The sequence below is a fragment of the Miniopterus natalensis genome, chromosome 15 (assembly GCF_054644295.1).
Source record: "Miniopterus natalensis isolate mMinNat1 chromosome 15, mMinNat1.hap1, whole genome shotgun sequence".
In the NCBI taxonomy this organism is placed as follows: Eukaryota; Metazoa; Chordata; class Mammalia; order Chiroptera; family Miniopteridae; genus Miniopterus; species Miniopterus natalensis.
This window is the reverse complement of record NC_142095.1, coordinates 2,908,738-2,924,498: the sequence shown is the minus strand read 5'-3', so window position 1 is coordinate 2,924,498 and position 15,761 is coordinate 2,908,738. Positions and strand designations below refer to the sequence as shown.

Sequence of the window (15,761 nt, the reverse complement as noted above, 5' to 3'; positions counted from 1 at the left end):
GACGTCAAAGCCACCAGGACGAGTCCAAGTAATATGCCTGCGACCAGCACTCGGACTCCTATTTCTTCCCCCTCCACGCTCCAAAGCTGCTCCCGCGGCGTGCAGAGATAAATATTTTAAATAGCGACACTTTGGCGATGCACAGTTATGCAAGACAAGGAATAATTAGAAAATAAATTACTTTTTTAAAACAGCGTTACAAACATTGGGCGTCTAAGATTACTGCTCTCCGCAGGCCAGGGCCGCCTGGCTTCGGAGGCCGGCGCAGCAAGTGCCTTGGGGAGCAACGGCACACCAGCCTGTCCCCACAGCCCCGGCGGTGACGTCCCCTCCCACCCATTCCGAGAGGCTCCCAGAATCAAGTTGAAGACCACACTTGGCAGCTTCCAGAAAATCTCGGCGATGGAAAGGCTTCCTCTGGCGCTCAGCAGCAGTGGCGCAGACTAAAAATAGTTTAATCTCCTTGAAAGCAAAAGGAGCAATCAGCAAAACAGTCACTCGGGCCCCGAGCTCCCCCCGCCGGTCCTCACGGCGCTGCCCCCATCCACCCGGGCTCGTTCCCAGTGCTGAGCATCACCAGCTTCTGCCCGGCCCCAGGGCAGCATCCTGAGACGCCCACCCCAGTCTGAGGAAGGTGCCTCTCATATCGTCCAGGACTCCTTGTGTCTGAAGCCCCCAAAGCCCCCACATTTGTGGTATGTGTCCCATAAACCTTGTGACCCCTAGAAGGGAGGCAGGCGGGTGTGTTATGCGTGCTCTACAGATGAGGAAACTGAGGCGTGGAGAGGCCTAAGGCTAGAAATGACGGAGAAGAAGGCAGACCCAGGGCATGGGCTCAGCTCTGCAGAGACGAGGCTGGGAGCTTTTAATGAGCACCTGATCTGAGTCTCCATGCTTGGCTCCCAAGAAAACAAAAGATGCCCAGGGCAAGAAGGGACAAAGAGGCTAGGATGGGGGGTGGGAGAGGCTCACACACACATTCAGGGGACAGGGCTAGCTCTCTGCAGGGCTAGCTGAGTGGGTCTGTCACACAGATGTGTCTTGCTCGCTGAGGCTGGAATGACACTGTGACTTCATTTCACCCTTTGGCCTGGGGTGGGGTCTGGACGCCTACATTCTGGCCCCAGGTCAGTTACCAGCTTGCTGTGGGGCTGAGGGCCTGGCCCTGACCTCTCTGGGCCTCAGTTTCCCCAGAGATTGGCCAAAATGACCTGAGGGGGTGAGGAACCCGCTATCCTCCCAGACCTGCCTCGCATACTCTGCCCCTCCTCATTCAGTCCTGAGTCTGGGCCTTTGACCCCTGCCCTTCCTCTTTACGTACCTGCCCCAGGCTGGGAGAATGGACAGCGTCCTGTCCCCCACCTGCTTTTACAGGAAAAAACTCAAGAACAGGGAGAGGAAGGTCACATGCCCAAGGCCCCCCTGCAGAGGTCAGAGGAGGTACAGCCAAGACCGGGATCCCATCCCCCATCCAGCCCATGCCTTTCACGGTGCTCCTGTGGCTGCCCAAGAACATCACTGTCTCCCTGGAGCTCAGAAGGGCCTTCTGCTTCATTCCCTCAGCCTTCGTAGAATGAAACTAGGACATAAAATAGTCTGGGCGCTGGTGGGTGGTCCAGCTTGCCCGGTCTCCCGAGATGCCACCAGGGTAGGCTCAGAGACCCAGGGCTGAGCCAAAGAGAAAACCTGGACTCACTAGAACAGCTGCCCCAAAGGGATGAGCCTTCAGCCACTGGCCAGCCTCCGGGTAGTGCCCTGGTCACGGGAGCCCTGGGTAACCCCACTTGCTGGTACCTACCACCTGGGTTACCCCACCTGAGAGCAACGAAGATGCTGGGGGCGCACCCAGGGAATAGCCCTCTCCTTCTTCTCTCTCTAAAATCAATAAAGGATTAAAAAACCCCAAACTCCACAGTAATCAGCGCCGTGGATGCTGAAATCAGCGGGCACAGAAGTGCGAGAAGAATCAGGATATTTGCACAGCCTCGAAGCATCTCCCCCAAGAGATTAAAGACAAAGAAAAAAATAGCAACTGGTTCCTCCAGCAGACGGCACCTTAACCAAATGATTGACATCACCGAATAGTAAGATATGCCGACATCATGCACCCCCCAATAGGTTGCCCTGTGAAGGAGCACCCCATTTCTATGGTGCTCTTCCCAAAAATGCAGAACCTCAATCTAATCACAGGAAGAGAGCAGACAAACCCAAAGTGAGGGGCATTAAACACAATAACTGACAGGTACTTTAAAAAATGTGTCAAGGTCATGAAAGTCAAGGAAAGACGTAGAAACTGTCACAGATTGGAGGAAACCTAGGAGACGTGACAACTAAATGCAATATGGGATCCTGGATGGGATCCTGGGGTAGAAAAAGGACCTTCGTGTAAAAGGTGGTGAAATCCAAACAGGGTCTTCACTTTGGTTGATAGTATCGTACCAATGTCAACGTCTTAGTTTTGACATTCGTTCCATAGTTATGCAAGATGATGACTTTAGACGAAACTGGGTGAAGGAGCAGGGAACTGCTGTACTATTTTGGCAACCTCTCTAAGTCTAAAATTATTTCAAAATGAAGGTGTTTTTTTTTTAAAAAAATGCTATAATACACTCCTCAGAGAGCTTCCAGACATCATAGTAACAATGAAACAAGAACAAGCTGTTATTTTGGAAAAAAGCACCAAAAAGAGATCCTGGGAATGAAAAACATGGCAACAAAATTGAGAACTCTCCTGATTAAGAGACACGGAGATGGAAAATTGGAGCGAACAGAGAAAAGAGAAGGGAGGAAATAGTCCAAGAAATCATTCAAGAAAACTTCCCAGAACGGAAGTGTCCGCTGGGTGGTAAGGGATGAAAAGAAACGGAGCTCTATCAGGGTGTGACTTCTGGACCCTGGGCACTGGGAGAAAATCGACAAGTTTCTGGAGATAAAAACCAGGCCTTGTGCAGTGGGATGGGACTCTGAATGAGTCTGGACCTCTTCACAGCGGCCCCGGGAGCCGGAGGAATGGGGGGCTGCCTCAGAAATTCTGAGGCAAGTGGTTTCTCCCCTGGGCTTCCACACTCGCCTAAAATCTCTGCCAGGCGTGGGAGAGAAGGCGGACTTTCTGAGACCCCAAAGCCCCAGCAGGTGCCTCCCACGTACCTCTTCTCAGCAAGCCCACTGAAAAGATTATCAAAATGAGGGAGAAAACCAGAAACCGAGGGAGTGGCGCCCATGGTGCCCAGGAAAGAGGGGCTCTGACCCAGAAGAGAGGTGAGGGACATCCCAGGCACAGGTGGAGCCACAGGCTGGGCGGGCAGGCTGTCAGGAGGCTCCAGGGCAGACTCCCCTGGACAGCAGATTTGCCAGAACCCCAGATACGTCCACAGGTATGAGAGAAGGCCGGAGAGGCGGGTGGGAGCTCGGGGCAGAATTAGTAAAGGTTCACGGAAAACTGCAAACTCACACCAGACAGCTGTTTACCTCCAGGGGGAAAAAATGTAAAAATTGTACTCCAAAGTGTGTACTACGGGTTACACTTCTGCTTAGCATTTGCCTGGTCAGGACAATGTCCACACTGAGTCCTGATCTGACCATATCACAGTGTGATGACAGGGGGGCCGGGGGTGGAGGGAAGAATGGAACAGGCTCAGGGGAGGGGCCCAGAGAGCTAAGCCCTGCTTCCCCCACCAGTGGGTAAAGCCTAGAGCCGAACAATTGTGAAGTAGCGACATAAGTATGTCATTTCGAGAAGTGGGCTCCGAGATTACAAAGTGATAGCCTCTGGGGAGCTGGGCACGGAGAGGAGGGGCTGCTGGGCTCCTAACAACACGCCTGTAAAACTACGACTTTATACCATGTGCGTGTGTGATGCCGATTTTAAAACCAGGGCATTAAAAATCCATTTAGAAATGCAAGAAAAAACAATACGAAAGGGAGAGAGCAGGGGTGGGGGAAGGAAGAAAGGAGAGAAGAATGCAGACAGAGGCGTCAGGGACAGGAGGCTGACTGCTTTGACTCTGGCCTCTGGCCTCAAGGCGGGGCCCCCAAAGGGCAGCAGCTGGCATCATGCTCTGTGCCATCAGCATCACCTCTGTCTATTGCCACTGCAAATGAAGACAGTTCGAGGTTTCAATTCCCCCATCAGCTGCGTACAGAGTCCACAGACCAGGCTCCTTAGGCCAAAACTTTAACTTGGTATCGGTGACCCCTCGCTCCCACACCTATGTTTCCCAAACGTTGGGGGTAATCAGAAAGCAAATAGATCACCGCCCATCCCAGGGGCAGTGGGGGACAGTGCCAGGTGGGGAGGGAGGAGCTCCCAGTCCTGTCTGTGCAGCAGTGGATGCACTCACTGCCTCACAGCAGCCTCTGTTTAAGCCTATGCCAGGGGCAGGTGGCCCTTCTCACTCAGACCCACAGGCAGCCACACCTGGGCAAGGATGGGAAGGGAAGGGACCGCCTAAGAAGTGGGGCTGGGTGGGCTGGGTTCCTCTGGCAGGTCTTATGCCCCCCAGCAGGTCTTGAGTCTCAGAAGGGAAGATGGAAAGCCAGGTGAGTGCCCCAGGAGAGGCCCCTCTGTAAGCCAGGCTTGCCCAGGCCCAGTAACCTTCATGCCCCTCCGTGCCTCATGGAGATCTCAGGCCCCTGGGGACCCAAGAACTTGCTGGTGCCCCAGGGTGTGATGATGCTCCCAAATTTACCCTGCTATACCCCAAGTTCACTGGGCACTCACTGTAGAGGGAGCCCCAGAGTCCCCCGGGGGCAGGCAGTGGGTGACCCAGCCCCATGGGTGGACACAACCTTTTCCAGCTCTGCCAAAGATTTCTAAAGAGGCTCTGCGGGTGAGCAGGCTGCAGGTGGGAGAAGCATGCCTCCTGGGACAGCAGAGGGACCGTGTCCTACCCCAGGTGCCAGTCTGAGGTAGGAGGTAGAGGCCCAATCTGACGCCCTGCCCAATAAGGGAGAGCACCGGGCCTTCTGGGAGCCCCCAGTCTGCTGTGGGGTGCAGCCACCACCCTCACAAAGCCGCGATCTGATGGGGAGACAGTATGCAAGCCCCGGGGGTCCTAGTCTGAGCTGGGAGGCTGTCAGGCCCTCCCTGGTACAGAGCAGTGGGTTGCAGGGGCTAGCCTCCTGCCTCCCCTGGCCCCCAAGCCTCCAGACCTCCTTTCCCCCAGTAGTTCCTGCACCACTTAAGCAACAGAGACAATTTACATAATGCATCGAGTGTGAGAGCAATAATGGCTGGGGAAGCAGGGTGCCCGGTCCTGGCTCCTCGGGAGGGAGGATACCTGCTCCCACACCACCACCTCCCCCCCAAGGAACAAGGGCCAGAGGCTGGCGGGAAGCAGGTGCCTTTAAGTGCTTGGCTGCTGCCAAATGGGGCCCCGAAGCACCAAGTCAGCCCTGGAAATGGAGCAACCTCAGGACAGAGACCCATGTGGGAGGAAATTTCCAAAGCACCCAAGTTTTGAACATAAATCCACCTAGCCGTGCTCCTGGAGCCCGCACCCGGAGCCTTCTCGGAGGAGGCGGCGCTGGGGCAGGCTGGAAGCTATAGCTGGGAGGCTGGGGAGCCAGGTTGCAGCTGCCCAGGAGGCGGTAACGTTCAAACACAAAGGCAGCGATGAAGGGGGAGAATACGTAAAAATTACTGGCACAGTAATTGCTTTTTATATAAATGTTCTTTTTAAAAGCTTTCCCCAGTGTGAAAGTCCCTCTTTAAAAAGAATAAATTCACGACACACCAATTTATTCCGCGCCTATAGATGGAGCATAATGAAGGCTCCTCCGTCAACACCTGATGGAGAGACAAGCGGCTGCCACTTGACCCAGCTTCAGGGACTCCCTGCACAAGGACAAGGAGTGGCAGGGCCCAGGGGTCTGTGAGAAACACAGGAGGGGGCCACTGGTGCCCCAGGAGTGGTGTGCGCACAGGGGAATTAGAGCAGGAGCCGCTTTCTGGGGACAGGAGCAGGGAGGTGTCCAGGCAGATGATGACAGGCACCTAGGGTGCTAAGTGGGAGTGGCTTGTCCTGGGCTGGAGGAAGCTCCCTGTAGCCTCCAGCTCTGCAGTTACCCCTGTAGGTACCCAAAGTATCCCCCCACTTCTGGAAGGTAACATTTGGTGGACCCCAGCCCGGGGCAGGAAGGGCTGCTGCCCTTCACCAGGAGGCCCAGACCCTGGAGAAGAGGCTCCTGCCTGATGCTCCTTACCAGCCACAGCTCTGTCATCTGTGAAATGGGGACAGGGTCCCAGGTGGCCTTGCCAGCCAGCCTCTGCACGAGGGGTCAGTTAGTCCAGCACCAACCGCAGGGCACAGACACACAGGGGTGTGAGGACACATCCACAGCCTACCGGCACCTTGCCCCCTGCAGGGCCACTGAGCACAAACCAGACAGAGACGGGGATGATTACCATGCAAGGGACATGATGTGTGTGCCGTGTGTGCGTGAATGGGAGCACTTCACCCACAACTGCCATTTCTCAGCCTCACTAATTAATCAGTTAAGTGGTTCTCGCCTGCTCTGGTGATGGAGCCCCTGGCACCAACCTCCTTGCAGTCCCACCCTGGCCCATAAGGGCGCCTGCTCTCTCCTGCACACAGAGCACAAACTGTGCACTCAGCCACATAAACACGCATGCACACGCTCGCCTGGTCATACCTCAGGAAGCATATGCCTGTGGGATCACACTCACACACATGCACACGAAGGCCTGGCCACATCCCCCCACACAGCATTTCATGCAGACCCAACCTCTCCCTTCCATAGACCAGCAAGCACTCACCTGTTCACACCCCCAGCTGCACACACACGCATTCACATGTTCTCGTCTACATGCACACACATACCCACATTCCCACGTGCAGCATCACGCGTCTCTTCTCTCTTCCACATGTGATCAGCTCCACTCCACCTCACACAGCCTCAGCAGGTCAGAGATTGTGTCCCCCAGAGTCATGGGACCGAGAGCCAGCAGGTACCAGCTACCTTCTAGGTCTGACTGCCCATGTTCAGGTAGATTCCTGGGAGGCCTGGGCGTTACCCTGCCCTGCCGGTCATGGTCACCCTACCCCATATGATGGGGAGGCTGGACTGAGCCCACCAGAGGCTCCTGGCAGCTCTAGCCTTCTATGTGTACCCGAAGGACGCAAAAGCAGAAGGGAGTGGGGGCCTCATACACCACAGGCCTCAGCACTGATCTGGAGGGCTTTCTGGGGGAGGGAGCTGTAGGCTGGGTTTCAAACTGGGGAGAGGCCTGGAGAGGATGGGGTGAGGAGAGTGACAGTGGGTGGAGAGGAAGAAGCTCAGAAGTCTAGTGGGGGGGGCACATGGATGGCTAGGAGCCCAAAGGCTCCTCACTCTCCCTGCCCGGGCCACACACCTTGGCCACGCCTGAGTCACTCTGGGAATAGCCCAGCCTCCCTCGACCCAGCCTGACACCAGGTGCCTCCTCTCCTCCTGAGCCCTTCTCCACGGCCCCTACGCCCTCCATTCCCTCCCAGAGAGCAGCCAGGGAGCCTCTAAATGGGGCTGAGCCTAGCAGACCTCATGCAAGTCCACTTCTCCGGGGCCATCAGGCCCCGAAGCTCTACCTCAATGTGCTGGGTCTCAGTTCGCCCATGTGGGGCTGGACAGCTCCCACGGTCCTGTGGGACAAGCAGACCCCCCGTCTCTCCCTCCTCAGTCCTCAGATGCTTATCCATCCACTGAACAGTTACCAGCTGAGCACCGACTCCATGCCAGCCTGGTGGGCACCTAGAGCACGTGTGTACACCGCAGGCATCTGTGGAATGCACGTCCTCTCAGGTGGGGGCTGGGCCCCGCATCCTCAGGCCAGGGTGCTCAAGCCCTGGGGTGACACACTTGGTTCCCTGATTTATGAGAACCAAGGATGGGTGAGGAGGGAGCCTGGGGAGTCTACCCAGGATCTACCTTCCCCCTCAGTCTCCCCCACACAAGGGGCCTGCCAGGCGCCTGCAGAAGTACCAGGTTCCAGGGCTGAGAGAAAGGTGTGGGACAGCGGGAGGTCTGGAGCTCTGTGACCATCCCCGAACCCTAGATCTCCGCTCACAGGGAGAGGGAGCCACGCTGGGAAGGGCGGAGGGGGCCAGGCTGCGCCTCCGTCTCCCGCCTGGTTGCGGTAAGCGCTGCTCATGCTGCCCCTGGGGCCAGCTGTGGTTTGTCAGAACCGATTACTTGTCTTCCTCTGCCAAGCGCTCGGGGCTTCACGAATTTCAGGCAAGTGTCCCTGTGGCTGCCACCGATCCAGCGATGATGGGGTGGAGGAAAAGAGAGGAATGCAGTTGGGGCGGCCATTCCAGGGGGGCCCAGATGGAAACCCATCAGGCCCTCTATCCACCCCCAGCCCCCCATCTTCCACTCTTGATCACCCAGACCAGCTCTGGGCCTGCAGCCCCATCACTCTCCAGAGGTGGATGCAGGGGCCGGGGTAGGGGGAAGCAGACTGGCCTCGCCTCAACCCTCTGTAAGTATGGGGTTCCCTTTGGAGCTGACCACTAGCTGTCCTGATGCAAGGCCAGCCTCTCTGGGGCCCCCAGAGGAGACCGCTGTTCATCAGGACACTGCCATGTGTGTGTGTCAGGGAGTGTCTTGCCTCAGGAAAGTCAACAAACTTCCCCAGATTCCCACGGGGAAGAGTTGAGGGGTGCCCACTTCAGGGAGGGGCCTGCAGCAAAGCCGCAGGCTCTGGACCAAAACTTCCAAAGAGCAGTGCGGTCTGTCTGCCTGCTGAGGCTCTGATCACACCTCTGAGACCCCTTCTTAAACTGAGGGACCTCAGTCGGAGAACGTACCAGAGACCCCTCGTGCTGCCCCCTCAAGAGCCCCTGACCCTTAGCCCTGGCCTCGGCCACTCCGTTTTCTGACCTTGCATCCCCAGTGCCAGTACCTGGGGCCTGCCCAAAGGTTGGTGGCTTCCTGCCACCCCTACTCCACTGCCAGCCAAGCCCCACCCCCTCCTGAGCCCACTGGGCTGGGAGACAAGCTGGGTGACTGATCTGAGAAACAGATCCCCAGGCCTCTTCTGGAGTGTAGGGTTCCCTCCCTCCACCTGCGCCTGCCTTCCCCAGGGGTGCCTCTGCAGCTGGCTCCCTAGGTTCCTGGCCCAAGCCACCCACCCTTCTCTGGCTCATGGGCCCTGTTTCTTCAAGCCCTGATGGCCTTTGTGTCTCTCCCACACAAGGTTCCCAAAAGACGTCATGTTCACCAGATGCTACAGACTGATGTATTCCCCCCGACATCACATGTAGAAACCTAGTCCCCAAAGTGATGGTATTGGGAGGCAGGCTCTTTGGAAGCCCCTGTGAATGGAAGGAGCCCTACCGAAGGAGACCCCAGAGAGACCCTTGCCCCTCCCATCACACGGGGACACAGCAAGAAGATAGCCATCTACGAACCAGGAAGTGGCCTTCACCAGACACCAGATCTGTGGATGCCGTGACCTTGGACCTCCCGGTCTCCAGAGCCCAGAGAAACAGCCGGGTGTTTATAAGCCACCCGGGCAGCGGCGTTGTTACGGCAGCCCAGCAGACTAAGATGGGGGGAAGAGGGGACCAATTTCCAAAGGGACACCTCGGGCATCTGAACTTTCCAAAGCTGTGACCAGCTCCCAGAGGGCTCCACAAAGGCACCCCCACATTTGCAGGGTTCTGTCTGCAGCCTTTCCTTGTCCCTGCTCTTTTGAGATCCTGTCTCCCATGAGCACAGGGGTGCTCAGATCCCCATGTCACAGATGGGGACGCAAGGCTCAGAGACGCAAGAGAACATGCCCCGGGTCCCACCACGCGGAAAGTCCAGCCCTGCCATCCCTACCTGCCACCAGCCACCGTTCAGTTGCTGCCACTGGAGCAGGCTCCAGGTTCAAATTCTAGTTCTGCCACTTACAGCTGGGGGACCTCAGGCAGGCCCCACCTGCAGAAGGCACAGCTCTTCCCTCCTGCTCTGAGACGTTCATTCCCTATCCTCTGGGAGCTGACTTCAAATGTGGCCCCACAGTGACCACTTGGTATAAGCTGGAAGCCGATGGCTCCTCTCCCATGTCTGTTACCACAGACATGGGTCTGCTGATCCCACCCAGAGGTGCCTCACCCACAGACCAGTCCCCTCCACACACACAACCTCCGCAGGAGCCTGGGCAGCAGCTCTTTGCCGAGGTGATCCCAGAACCCCAAGGGCATCTTAGCAGAAGTCCCTGCGCCCGCCTTCCCCACCAGACTCTGAAATGGCCAGGATGCAACCACCCACTAGCACCCCTCTGGGGACCTTCCTGTCACTGCATCTGCTACCTGCTGTGAGGCTGTTCTCACCTAAAACCCCTGAACTCTGGGGAGCAGGAGGAGGAGAGACCTGGGAGGGGGCAGAGGCAGAGAAGGGCACAGGTCCTGGCCCAACCTTAGCAGCCCTGAAGGTGGGTGGTGCCCATGAGAGGCAGGCTGACATGAGCCAGGGCCCCAGGGCCAGGTGTCTCGCGGCAGCCCTCCCCCCACGATGACCTCCCTGCACTCCCTCTCTGGGGTGGAGTGCAAGAGACCCAAGCTAGTCCTCTGGCCCTCAGGCGGGAGCTCCTGCCACAGCTGAAACGGCTTTTGCAAAGCTTCTCAAAGATGGAGTTTTCTCCTGCAGGCGACAAGGGAGCACGTGTGGGGCAGCAGCAAGCAGGGGGCGACAGCCAGTCCCTCCAGCCCGTGTCTCCTCACGGGGTAGCAGGAGAGAGCATTCCCAGACCTCGCACTGGGGGGGGGCTGTGCCAAAAGGGGCCACTCCCAGGACAGGGCCTGGGAAGGAAAGAGGTGGGGAGCAGGCTGGGCTAGGGGGACAAAGAGGGGGTCCCAGCAGGGCTCCGGCCAGGCTCCCACATATCTGCCTGTGTGTATCCAATTACGCTCAAGTGGCGGACTCACCACGGCTCAGACGCCCTCTCAGGAGCACCCCCAGCCCCCTGCATCCCCGCTGGGTGCTGAGCAAGAGGACCATATGGAAGGAACAACAGGACAATTAACTTTCCATTAAAGAATAATATATGTGGGTTTTTAGGGAGGCGAGCGGCAGCAATCCCTACCCAGCAGCATATTTCACACCCGCCCCCACCACTGCCACCCGACAGGGCTCACATCCCTCGGCGCCAGGAGAGGAGGGCACCGTGGGGTCTCGCTGGGAGGTGGCTGGAAGAGCGGTGGGGGCTGCGTGAGGAGCAAGCTCAGGGCCCCTAAGAGTGGTTCAGAGGCTTCTGGGGAGCTGTGGGGAGGGGCTGTGAGGGGTGGGGCTCCCTCACCACTCCCACCCCTCACCTCCCTCTGCGCACAGGGCTGGAACAGCGCCAGTCCTGTGTGAGGGGTCTGCGGGGCCAGGGAGCTGCAGGCCTGTCTCCCGGGGCCCACGGGAACCACAGTGCTCGGATCAGACCAGCTGTGGGGTCTGGGGTCACGGCCTGAGCTCTCTTTTCCTGACCCTCCAGGGCTACTTCTGTCCCCTGGCACCTCCCCATCCCTGCTTCCTTCCTTTTCTGCTACCCCAGCCCTGACAGGGTTCGGAGCTGTCACTCTTGGACTCTGCTAACCCCACCTGAGTGACCCTCCCCAAACAGGGGGGCAGTTAACCACAGCCTCGGCCAGCACCTCCTGAGCGGTGTGTGAGTGCACGTGTTCCAGGAGTTGGGGATACCAGTGAGGGTCGGGGAGGGAGTGGGGAGACATGGAGAGGCCGGTCTCTAAGGAACCTACCCAGGGGCCCTGTCTCCATCTCCCTGAGCCCCTCAGGAAAGGGGCCCTTGATGCGGCTAGACTCTGGTCCTTGCCGAGAGCCAGCTCCAGATGTGGCGCTTCGCAAATATTAATTACACATTCCCAGGGAGCACTGAGCAGACGGGTGCAGGATGGCCGGAGGCAGACAAGATGGGCTGAGACTACGACACCATCACAGGTTGGGAAGTACCATTCCTGGCTCTGCAAAGGAGTGGGGCACACGGATGCCATCCTCCTGAACCACCATGACTGTCCAGAAAAGCACACGGTGGGGAATAGGAGACTTGGGGTAAGGGAGCACTCAGTCCTGGGGTCCTGCACTCTGTGGACATAGCTCAGACGTCTAGGGGGCGCTGCCCCAGGGTGGCCCCTCCAGGCAGGCCCCAGGCCTGCACCTCTGCCTTGATACTTCTGCCCAAACCCACCACTACTCAGGCCTGGCCTGTCGGGGCTCCAGGATGAGACTGGCAGGTGGAGACAGTGGCCAGGACCTTAGTTTGGTTTCCCCATTTGAATGCCAGGACACGGGAGGAACCAGAAGCTGGGCTGAGACCCTCATGGGGGCTGAGGTGGTGAGGGATATGGGCAGGGCTTTAAGCAATTTCTGCCCCAGCCAGCAAGCCAGGTAATGGGGGGGGGGGGGTATGATGTGGACTGAGAAAAACCCTCATAGATCCAGACTTGGCTTGAGCCTTCCCAGGGGGTCCCAGACATGGCCATCCCAGGTCTCTGCTCCCAGCCCCTCTCTGGCCAGGTAGCCTTCCCTCACCTTTCGTAGCGCCCCTCCAAGGACCGTGTCTCTCCCAGGCCAGGAACCCATCTCAGGGCTGTTGAACCTGATGAGTACTAGTCCTTCCTTATGTCTGACTGTAATCTTTCCTAGTTTGCTTTCCCACGAGGTCTACAGAGTTGTCCCCCTCTACCCTGGACCCCCAGAAAGAGGGGGTAGTTCCCTGGCTGTATCTGTCAGAGTGACCTGGGCTTCAGAGTGGGGAGACTGACCATCTCCACATCTCCCCCACACACCCCCAGGCACCTGATGAATTATTCATCCTGATCAGCCTCATTATGTAAATGAGCTCAAAGCCTAAGCATATGCTCTCTGCTCTCCCCCCAAGGATGGGGACAATATGGTGCTGATGGGGGTGGGGTGGAGAAGGAGCTTGGGAGAGCTTGCTCGGCCTCCAGGGGCTCTGGACAGGGCAGACTGCAATAGGTGCCACACTTCTGTGACCTGCTCATGGCAAGACTAGGCCAGGGCTGGGGGGAGGTGAGGCTGGTTACCTGGAGGGCATGGCTCAGGAGTGTCTGGCTATAAACATGGGGTGGGGATGGCACCTGAGCACCATGCCACAGTGGGTGGTCCTACTATGTGCTGGTCCTGGGGTTAGATGAGGAAACATGATGGGGGTCTTCACAGACCCCACCCCCCCACCCAGATGTGCCATGCTTTCCGACTTGTAAATGGGCCACAGTCTGCACCCTGTCATACCCCCACGGGGCTGTGGTGAGGCGGGGAGGAAAGTGCCAAGGCAAGGAAAATGCTCCCAAATGCCACCGTCTGCAGTTTCTGAACTCTTGCAGCTGCCAGCTCTGTGGCTCCCAGCCTGGGGGGTGGGGGGGGCCACCTCTAGGGCTGGGACAGGTAGAGAAGAGAGCCATTGAGGGGAAGAAGGCCAAGGTGGCCCAGGTTTCAGGATCCCCCAGCTGCAGGGTGTTTGAGGCAGCTCCGAATCAGCTCAGGAAAGCCTGGGGAGAGGCGGCCCCAGTGGGAAAGCTGGTGCCAGGGTCCATGGGAGCATTTGCTGCTGGGTTAGGGCTCTGCAGCAAGAAAATTCCTGACCCATCAGAGCCTGGCATGGGCTAGGCACAGGGCCCTCCCATATGCACTGGAAGGGGAGCTATGGGGGCTCAGTCTGGGTGGGGGGCGCGAGCCAACCGGTTGGCTCCCTCCTGGCTCCCCCAGGATTGTCCTTTTCCTCTACAACTCTTTACCTGCTCTCTGCCGCCCACCTCAGTAGAGTGCCCTGTGCCAAGAAGCAGCCCCAGAGCTGTCAGCAGGAAGTAAGAGGCTGAGGAAGCAGGTGAGAAAAAACTGGAGCAGGACAGAGAGCCACTGGAGAGCTGGCAGCGTTGGCAGGCAGAGCGATGCCAGAAGGAGCCAGAATGCCAGGTCAGCACTTCTCTGCCTGCTGCCAGGCGGGCCATAGCCACACCACCCGTGGCCCCTGCTCCAGCCCAGCTCCCACTTCCCTAGGCTCACCCTGCCCACCCTTCCCAGAGGGGAGGCATTGCCAGAGGAGCTCCCGGAACAGGAGTCAGAAGCCCCAGCCCTTCCCAGCCAGCTGCATGACTCTGGTTTCCACTGGGCCGAGATGGTGGAGAAACACGTGCTCATTGATGAAAGTATCTGGAATCGCTCAACTGCCATCGGAAAGGAAAGAAACAGCACATCCTAGGAGTGAAAATGGTCAATGAGGGAATTCCAATCTGACTTCTAAAAAAAGGGGGTGAATCTGTGCCCACTGCCGTTCTCACTGCCTCCATCCTCCAGCCAGACCTCCCAGCCATGCAGGGATCTAAAAGGAGGATCAGAGAGGGTCCAGGACTTGCCCAGGAACACACAGTGGGTCCACAGAGCCAGGATTCCATCTCTCATCCTCACCATCCAGGAAGCACAGTGGTTCCAACAGACTGGATCTCAGAACCAAATCTCAGGCATGAGAAATACGTGTTACATTCTCACTGGCAAACTTTCCAGGTCCAAGTTGCTCATGACTACAAATTAACAATGTCCTCGAGGTGAGGATTCAAAGCACGGAAGATTCTTGACTGGAAGTGCACGGTTACCTCCTTCCGTGGGGTACATCTCACGTCCCGATGCGAAACTTGGACGGGCACCCGACACATTCCAGGGAACTCTCGTTTCTGCATTAACCTACGTGCTGCCCTTGGCAGTGCCCACTCAGGTCCCAGTTAGTGCCGGCGCTATTCCTGAGCACACACTGATTCTGTTCCGGGCAGCTCTGCCTACAGCACCTTCTCGGAAAGCTCTGAGTGCGGCTGAGTCACTGCGAGTTCACGGAAAGGGAGTGGGATGGGGTTACTGCAACTCAAGCCCAACAACAGGGAAGGGGGTTCAGCGAGGCTGGGCCCTGGGAATACCCAGCGAATGGTGGCTCCAGCCTCCAGGCCTGGACTCCCTCTCCCTGCCACGTCACCAACTCATTAGACACCCAGATGAGCCCCATCCTGTGCAGAGGTCCTATATCTACCGCCACGTCACTGCCGCCCCCATATCCTGGGCACCTGCTATAAGCTAAACATGGGGGAAGGACCGAGAACAACACCCCCGGTAGCTGCCCCACATAGGTTCCATCTACTGAACTTGGCCCTGACCAAGAGGGACAACAGGAACACAGAGGAGCATCTCATCACTGAGCCCGGGACCTGGACTCTGCAGCAGTTACTCCATTTACTCTGCTGTCCCCGGGAGACCACTGGCAGGAGGTGCCTGTCAATCCCCTGGTCACACCCGGCCCCAGCCCCCAGCCCCTCCTAGAGTTCGGCTCTCCAAGCCTCTGCATTTTCACATAAAAAGTGATGGCTCAGGAGACTGACAGAGATACATTTTGCAGCCTTCTGGGGGTGACGGATGGCCTGCTCTTCACATCACCATTTCAAACATTAACATAATCTCCAAGGATGAATGTGGCTGCTTGGTCTAATCAATCACCCCTCCCGCCCTTGATCCCTCATCTCGCCAAACGCAGGCTTTCAACTCATCTTGCCAAAGAGCGCCTTGGGCGGGCGGCACTGCCCCCGGGGTTGTGTGGCCTGGCCACCCCGCTCACCGCAGACAGTCCCTCTGCTCCTGTGCACAGCTGCATTGGCTGGACCCTCCCGGGCCTGGACTCCCGCCCCAGACGCTGCCTCAAACACCGACCTCACCCACCTGACAACCTGCAAGGCCTGAAGCAAGGGCCGGCTGGGTACCACTCTGCACAG

General features: G+C 57.8%; 1 protein-coding gene across 10 annotated transcripts in view; it reads right to left on the bottom strand.

The window, feature by feature from the left end:
• CACNA2D2 (calcium voltage-gated channel auxiliary subunit alpha2delta 2) overlaps positions 1-15,761 on the bottom strand; it is a 110,691-nt gene that overhangs the window by 72,612 nt on the left and 22,318 nt on the right. The gene's annotated exons all lie outside the window — the stretch shown is intronic.